The sequence below is a fragment of the Dromiciops gliroides genome, chromosome 1 (genome assembly GCF_019393635.1).
Source record: "Dromiciops gliroides isolate mDroGli1 chromosome 1, mDroGli1.pri, whole genome shotgun sequence".
Classification (NCBI taxonomy): domain Eukaryota; kingdom Metazoa; phylum Chordata; class Mammalia; order Microbiotheria; family Microbiotheriidae; genus Dromiciops; species Dromiciops gliroides.
The window spans coordinates 628,524,273-628,533,777 of NC_057861.1; positions in this window are offsets into that span (position 1 = coordinate 628,524,273).

The following is a 9,505-nucleotide window of genomic DNA, read 5'->3' on the forward strand; positions in this document are numbered from 1 at the left end:
TTTGGTTCCAAATTTTTCTCCCATCCTTCTTTCCCTCCCACAAGATGGAGAGCAATCTGATATAGGTTATATATGTACAATCACATTAAATATATTTCGGCATTAGTCATATTGTAAAAGAAGAATAAGAGCACAAGGGAAAAACCTCAAAAAAGAAGGACAAATGCAGCTAAAAATAGCAAGAGTATGGTTCAATCTACATTGATAATCCACAGTTCTTTTTTCTGGATGTTGAGAACATTTTCTATCGTGAGTTCTTTGGAATTATCTTGGATCGTTGTACTGCTGAGAAGAGCCAAGTCTATCACAGTTGATCATCACACAATGTTGCTGTTACTGTGTACAATGTTCTTATGGCTCTGCTCCTATCAGTCAGCATCAGTTCATGTAAATCCTTCCAGTTTTCTCTGAAATCCTCCTGCTCATTGTTTCTTAGAGCATAATAGTATTCCATTACATTCATATACTACAACTTGTTCAGCCATTCCCCAATTGATGAGTATTCATTCCCTCTATTTCTAATTCTTTGCCACCACAAAGAGAGCTGCTATAAATATTTTTGTACATGTAGGTCCTTTTCCTTCTTCTATGATCTTTTTGAGATACAGACCTAGTAGTGGTATTTCCAGTTCCTTTTTTAGCCTTCACATGTATCTTTCTTCTTCCCATAGCATTAGGATATATTTACCCAGCATCCCTTTATCCCTTTCCCGTGTCTGTTTTGGTTGTACTTTTGAGTCCTTGAAATAATTGCAAGATGTTTGTATAAGACTTCCTTACTTAGAGTTGAAAAATTATTACTGCAATTTACATGGAATATACCATGCTGAAGCAAACCCTTCCCTAAGGAAGCTTGTATTCTACTCAAATTTTCTCAGAAGAAGATCCTTGAGCTTGTTCATTCTACTTTGAAGACAATAGAATCTGTTAAGGACTCCTCTGCTCTAATTCCAGCCCTGATAATTACAACAAACATACCTTTGTGCAGACAGACTGTCATCCTCAGCCTCAGTTTACTTATCTGTAATATGAGAGCATTGTACTAACTACCCTTTCAGGTTTCTTCCATTTCTTAATCCTATGAATCCATGACACCCAAACTTGATCAAGTCCAATAGTTGTTTTAGTTGTTTTTTTTGTTTGTTTGTGGAACAGTGAGGGTTAAGTGCCTTGCCCAGGGTCACACAGCTAGAAAGTGTCAAGTGTCAAGTGAACTCTGGTCCTCCTGAGTCCAGGGCTGGTGATTTATCCACTGTGCCACCTAGCTGCCCCCCCCAGTAGTTCTTGACTAGCTATCCTGACTCTTCTGTCACATGCCCTAAATTTTTAGGCTAAAGTTTTGGATTGTTTGCTCATAAGACCAAAGATTGATTTGTTCTTAGAGAAATTATTATTTTGGGGGTGTGAGATGACTTGAATTCTCTGTTTTCCCACAAAAGAATGTTTCCCCCAAAAGGCAACAAAACTGTCCCTGGAACTTGATTGGTCCCTGCTTCCTTTGATTGAGCTGAATGGCATAAAAAATCCCACCTGTGTGGAGTCAGGGCTCCTCCCACCTGGTGGATTTCTGAAACCACAAGAGTCACCATACTCTGACCTGCTGACCATATGCTTTTCTGTATGGAGGAGAGGGAGGCCAAATCCAAAGAAACTAAGTCTTACTATTTCCTGGCTGATATCTTTCCTGTTTGGGGGGCAAATCAAACCTCCCTTTGTTAACTGTTACATGACCTATGAATGCCTCATTTCATCCCAACATTGAACCCATACTAAGAAGGGCCCTTCTAAAATTAGGCTCACCTCTAACAGGAGAGAATAGAATTTAGGTAAGGAATTGATCTGTACAGGCCTAAGTGAATAATAATGATGGTTGACTGATTCCTGGATTGCACACTGCTGCTACAGACTAGTAGGCAGATATCTCATTTAATCTTGTGAAGGAGATGCTGGACATATTATCACAGTTTTATAAAGGGGAAACAGGTTTATAGAGATGAAAGAAAAACATACCAGATTGTCCGATATCATACAACTGATAAGGCACAAAACTGGGAATAAAACCTGGATCCTTAATGAGGGACTCAAATTTCAGAAGGACTGTCCTGTTCACCTCTCTGAAGCAAGAGTCCCCTGTGGCAGAGCTCTGACAAATGATCAACAGTCTTCCCCAGGAAGAAATCCATTGACAAGAACTTCCACTCATTCCACTTGGTTTTGACCTCTGGTGGCAAGCAGAACAAATCTAACCCCTTTTATATAAGGCCAATTTTTAGATATTTGAAGATAGTGAGTACATTCCCCACTGCCAACACTCCTTTTCTTCAGGATAAACACCCCACCCATTCCATTAACCCTAGAATGTAACATGGTTTTTAGCCCCTTGACATTCTGGTTACTGTCCTCTGGACAAGTTCCAATTTGTCAATATACTTTATTGTATTTCCTCACCTCTGTAAAACAAAATACCAAGAAATGTGAGTTAATAAATTTAGTGCTGGGCAAATATTTACTCGGATAATTCAGGCAAAGCAACAACAATAAACCCACATCCAGATTTTCCCTCAATTATTTAGGTAATTTGAGTCCAGGTAGTTTGTTTTTATTATTTGTTTATGGCTCTCTCTCACTTTATTTTTCTTTTCATTGCACAAATTCCCTGGATTTTTGCAATAGGGGGAATCCAGATAGAGAGGTCATATCTCTCTTGTCAAAATGAGGGTGTAATGAAAAAAGCACTGGGATGGGCAGCAGAAGTGGGTTCTAGTCCCAGCTCATTCAATGCTCACCAGCTGTGTGACTCTTCTTTCAGAGCCTCAGCTGCTGCTTCAGTCAAATGGGAGGATTGTTCTAGATTACCTTTAATGTCCTTTTGGCCCTGATGTTCTATGCATCAGAATTAGCTTCCTCACCTATATAATAAGGGAGTAGACCTTCTCTAAGATCTCTTCAGGGTAGTTAGGTGGCACAGCAGATAGAGTGCTGGATCTAAAGTTAGGAAGACTCCTCTTACTGAGTTCAAATCTGGTCTCAGACATTTACTACCTGTGTGACCCAGGGTAAGTCACTTAACCCTGTTTGTCTCTGTTTCCTCATCTGTAAAATAAGCTGGGGAAGGGAATGGCAAATTACTTTAGTATTTATACCAAGAAAACCTCGAATGGGGTCTCAATGAGTTGGACATGACTAAAAAAAAACAACTAAACAACAAGGTCTCCAGTTCTAACACTTTGTTAATAATAATTAATTTTATACAGTAATTGAGATTTGCAAAGTGTTTTACATACATTGTTATTTGATCCTTAGGAAAAAAACCAGACAGATACAGGTATTAGCATTATCGCAACTTTGTAGATAAGGAAAATCACAATCTGTGAGGTTAAGTGATTTATTTATAGTCAGAGAACTAGTTAAGTACCAAAGGTAAGATTTGAACTGAGAGTCTTCCTGACTCCAAGTCCAGCACTAACACTCTAGCCAACAATACACCACCATATCCACAGGTGGCACAAATGTTATATTCTGAATCCCATTCTAGGGATGACCTTCTGTGTTCTAAGGTCCCTTTCAGTTCAATCATCCTATGTTCTAAGATTCCTTTCATCTGATAGTCTAACATTTGATGCATCAGACTGAAGCTCCAAGTATTAAGAACATCCATCCATATTTATTCTATAATGGATTTTCTGTGATAGTTTCTGTGATAGAGGGAGATACAATTCATAATAAAAGATGGTTCCTGCCCCTGGGGAGTTGTGATCAACTAGGAGAGATACACCTCACATAACAGTAAAAGTTACATAAAACCAGGAAAATATGACTAATCAAATGAATGACACAGAGTAAGAATTTAGAGAAGGGAGGTCATTGTGGAGTAGAGTGATTAGGGAAGGCTTCTTGAATTAGGCTTAAATGACTAGCATACAATTATATAAGATGCCACAGCTAGAAGGACCCAGCAAAGGATCCTGACTTGGCAAAGGTCACACAAAAAGTTAGTGGCTAATCCAGGTCCTGAACCCAGTTCTTTGGATTCTCAACTCAGCACTCTTCTTCAAATTGACAAGTCTCCTCTCAATGCAGGGAGAGGCCAAGAGGAGGGGAATATGACTTCACATGTGTTTTTTCCTATCTCAAATTTGCTACACTAAAAAAAAACAACAACAGAAAACCCTAGCCAAAATATATGCAGCCTTGTTTTGTTCAGAGGGTAAACCCAGGGAAAACTGGATCTGATCAAATGATTGGGCTATGCTACTGTAAGCCTTATGTGGCCATGGAGGAAAAGTTCACTTCAATCAAGGGAACTTCCTCTTATACTCTTTCCCTCATCTTGCACTTAAAAAAACCCTTTCTTTGTGAGACAACTAAAACCTAGCCACTATCTCCAGTTTTGGCTGTTCTTTCCTGATTCTTCTTGCTACATGGACTGGGAAGTATTGGGATACTTGACACCCCACCATCTTGAGATACTGTTGATAATGTGTTTCCTTTTGAGTTCTCAGTGCATCAGTCTCTATCATCTGTTCCAGATTCTTATTCTCATCTATCTATTTGTCTTCATAGAACTCTTCCTTCTTTTTCAAGCAATTCCATAATTAGTTCACAGTTTTCCTCTGGTCCCCAATGCCTGTTTTCACCTTTATGATCATTTGAACCATGATATTCCAGTTCATCAATTACCTCTACTCCTGTGAACTCCATCTCCCCTATACCTCAGCCATGCACATGAAAGCATAACACCTTAGATCTCACTGTCATCCCAAATTGTTCTATCTTCATCCCCCCATGATGTTGAACCTGGAAATTCTTTCCTCTAATCTTCTGTACATTAGAAAAAACCCAAGTTGGCCAGTGAGTTCCCTGTACATCCACTTTAGTCTCTTTAAACAACTTCCCCATTTTGATCTGAATTTTTTTCTTTGTGTCTTGAAAATTTTATTTTCGAAACTTTCCCTCCTGGTTTCACTTCCTCTGTAGAATTTTAATGTGTGCTATCTTACCTAATTACTTATCCTCTCTCTGAACCCTTTGAAATCCAATCCAATCTTCTGGTTCATGTTAAATTGTGTCTAACTATTCTTTGCTTCTTGATTCTAAAATGTCACTATCCTCCCAGGTTTCCATCATATACCTAAAATACTTCAATTACCAGTCCCTTTTTGTAGATGAGAAATAGGTCCAGAAGAGCAGTTTTGCCTCATTAGTTCACCTGCCTTTTGGAGGATGAAATTATCATCAAGGGAAACAATTAAGCGTTTAGCTTCCTGGGCTATAATACAAGGTGAGCTCTAGTTAATGCCTAAATAACTGAAGCCCTCTATCACTTCTTTCTGCGTCTCCATAAGGCTTGTGATCTGAACTGTTTATTTTCTTTTTCTTTTCAGATGGTCTATAGTGTAATAGTAGGCTTCAATGAGAATATTGCTTCTCCTTGTTACTGTTTTTTTTTTTGCCTTCATTGATTTCCAACCAATTGATGACCGCCATGCCTCCTGTCTCTGATTCCTAGATTTCCTCACATGTATGTATTTCCTTAATATATGCTTTTACTCAATTACTCCAATCCCATATGCTCCTTATCTCTCCAGATTATTTTTAATAAGATGTATCTTTTACAGCCAAATTCTAGTGATATGCCATATTCCACAAAGTTTCAATGATACATACCTATTGAGTCAAATCTACTTCCTTGATAGAGGAACAAAAAGTAACAAAGGGGTTTCAATATTTAATAACTTATTTATTTTTTGTTTTTAATTTATAATACCATAGCATCATAAATGGTATGTATAGAAAATGAATTTATATTATGTGTGAAAAATCAAATCTTGTAAATGGTAAAAAATAAAGATAATTTTCAAAAAAAATTAAAACATTGTGAATTTTTGCCCACCCTGTGTTTCATTTTGCTTTTTACTTATACTTTGTGCATTGGTATATAACGATATGAGGAAATAGATTTCATTTTTATCTATCTCTTAGGTTATGCCTCCTGTGATTTTCTGGGAACCTTTAGTACTATTTTCCCTACATTGTAACTCTTCACTATTGTATCTAGGCAATTTTAAAAAATCTCCTTCCTTTTCAGTTTAAGAAAATTTTGATTAGATTTTTCAAGATTCTGGGAAAATACTAGCTCTTAATAGGTAAATTCTGTCCTCCTCCTCATCCTCCTCCTCCTCCTCCTCCTTCTTCTTCTTCTTCTTCTTCTTCTTCTTCTTCTTCTTCTTCTTCTTCTTCTGTGGAGTTAACTGACTTGCCCAGGGTCACACAGCTAATAAGTTGTCAAGTGTCTAAGGTCAGATTTGAACTCAGGTCCTCCTGACTCCAGGGCCAGTGCTCTATCCACTGTGCCACCTAGCTGCCCCCAGATACTATCTTCTTAACCAGTTGCTAGCTTCCCAGATATGTCCTTCTCTTCTAAACCCCTTACCTTCCATCACTGACAATGGTGAAAACACCATCTGTGTCCATCAGATCTTCATTTTCTTGCCCAAGACTTCCATAGTAATTCTTTCTAGAGTCCTGGTAATATCACTTGGGCTAATATGAATCAAAAGAGGTCAACAATAGGCATCAGGATTGAAAAGTCTTGCTTCTCAGTCAAATCACAGATGCAACATACCCTAAGAAGGTGGTGAACTTTTCACTTGTCATCATCATATAATCATGATCTCTTACCTGATGGCCAATGTGTATTCATATCATGACTTATTAGAAGATAGGATATTGCTTTCTCTTCAAAGAATACAGCTCAATCTTCTTTAGGAAGCATTGCTTTTAATCTGTTACTTAGCTCCAGGTCATTAATGTTGTTTTATTTTCCTTCCTTCACTATTTTGATCCTATAGTTCATTTTTACTATCTCTCACCCTTGATCTCTTTCCTTGCCTTTTAAAATTAATCAACAAACACTCAGCTAGAAAATTCTCCATCATTGGTCACCCCCAGTATCTGACTTTTCTGCTCGTTCTCCTTAGATACTTGTAACTGATAAAAATCTCGCAACTCTGCCATTGGGCCCATTACAAAATCATGTTATTTGTTCTCAATTGGACCCTTCATGTAGTTATTCAGCCATTTTCAGTTGTGTCCTACTCTTTGTGACCCATTTGGAGTTTTCATGGCAAAGATACTGGAGTAGTTTACCATTTTCTTCACCAGCTCATTTTATAGATGAGAAAACTGAGGGAAATAGAGTTAAGTGACTTGCCCAAGGTCACAGAGGTAGTAAGTGTCTGATGCCACATTTGAACTCAAGAAAATGAGTCTCCTTGACTCCAGACCTGGCACTCTATCTGCTGCATCATTTAACTTCTCCAGGGCCTTTTATGGCTTCATGACAATACTTTTATTCTTTGACTTCCTGAGATAGTTGTTGTAAATTTTATCTCTTCTCATGTCTCTTATGTCCTGCTTCTCTGGATTACTTTTCCACCTACTTTACTGAGAAAATTGAGGCCATCTGCTATAAGCTCTTTTTTCACCTTTATAACTTATAATCACACATCATTAGCGATTCTCTTCTCCTTTGCTCATCTCTTAACAAAATGGCTTCCCTCCTTATCAAGGTCACCCCTCCCTGTCTCTTCTACTTGCCTTCTTTGCTCTTCTCCCCCACTTCCTTTCCAGGAACTTGTCCCATCATTTAACACCTCTTTATTTAATCTTCAAACTTTCCTTATTTATCAGTTTCTTACCTACAAGCATATTCAGTTATGCCGCATCATTAAAAATTTCACCTGACCCTGTGATCTTCTAAAACACTTGTCCTATACTTCTCCTTCCTTTCACTACCAACCACCAAGCAAAAGTCACCTCCAGTTTCTCTCACTCCTTCATATTTACACTTATTTCTCACTCACCTGAAATCTTGTTCACAAGTCTCCATAACTAGTGAACTTCTTTCTCAGAGGTTACTAATGATTTCTTACCTTCTGAATCCAAAGGTTATTTTTCATTCCTCATCCTTCTTGACCTTTCTGCAGCCTTTGACTATTGATGTTATCCTCCATAAGTATGGATGCCCCCAAAAGCTCTGTCCTGAGACTTTTTATTCTTTTATATTCTTTCCCTTAGTCATCTCATGGCTTCAAAGATCATCTCTGTGTAGATGACTTCCAAATCTCAAAATACAATCCTAATCTTTTCCCCTAAACTCTACTTCCACAATGCTCACTACCTCCTAGAGATCTCCATCTGGATCTCCTGACCCAATGTAACTTAAATATTCCACATCACTTCCCCTCCCTGCCACATCTTCTCCCTGACTACCCTCTTCTAACTTTCCCTATTTCTGTTGAATTCATTGCCATTCTCCCAGTCATCCAGGCCCATATCTTCTGAGACTTAACTTTCTCCTCCCCCTCAGACTTTATAGTGTAATTGAAAGTGTCCTGGTCTTTGCATCAGAAAAGACCTCAGTTTGGGGCAGCTAGGTGGCGCAGTGGATAGAGCACCGGCCCTGGAGTCAGGAGTACCTGAGTTCAAATCCGGCCTCAGACACTTAACACTTACTAGCTGTGTGACCCTGGGCAAGTCACTTAACCCCAATTGTCTCACTAAAAAAAAGAAAAGAAAAAAAGAAAAAAAAAAAAAGAAAAGACCTCAGTTTAAATGCTGTCCCTAATGCTTACTATCCATATGACTCTGGGCAAGTCCCTTTTTACCTCACTTGTAAAAAAGAAATTATAATGCTTCTTCTACCTGTCTCATATGAATGTCATGGGAATTGCATAAGATAATTTATTTAAAGTCCTTTGCAAAACTTAATATATCCTACACATGTCAACAACTATGTTTGTTCAACCAGTTGTCAAGTTCTATCACTTATCTATCACTTCTATCCATAATCATCTCTGGTATATAATTTCCCAGTCTTTCATCTCTCCAATCCATCTTCTACACAGATGTGAGAATAACATTTCTAAGGCAGAGAGCTGACTGGGTCACATATCTACTAAAGAACCTTCCTTTTTAACTCAATGATAAAATATTGAACTTTTTTTTTTTAGTGAGGCAATTGGGGTTAAGTGACTTGCACAGGGTCACACAGCTAGTAAGTGTTAAGTGTCTGAGGCCGGATTTGAACTCAGGTACTCCTGACTCCAGGGCCGGTGCTCTATCCACTATGCCATCTAGCTGCCCTGAACTTTTAATCCTAAAGTTTAAGGCCTTTCATGATCGGACTTTCATTTACTCTTTCCATGAATATCACCTACATTCTTGAAAAATCCCTCTTTCCTGAATGTACTGTATAAGATACAGATGCATTGTGTCATAGAGGATAACCTGCTGGTCTTGGAGTCAGGAAGATTTAGTTTAAAATCCTTCCTGTATGATCAACAGGAGTAGCTACCTCACAGGGTTGTTTTGAGGCTCAAATGGGATAATTTATGGAGATAATGTATTTCAGGTTCTTCACAAGCATGAATATATTATATAAATGTTGTTATTGCAGGTATTTAATATATGGTTGTTGAGTGAATGAGTGAGAAAAATAGAA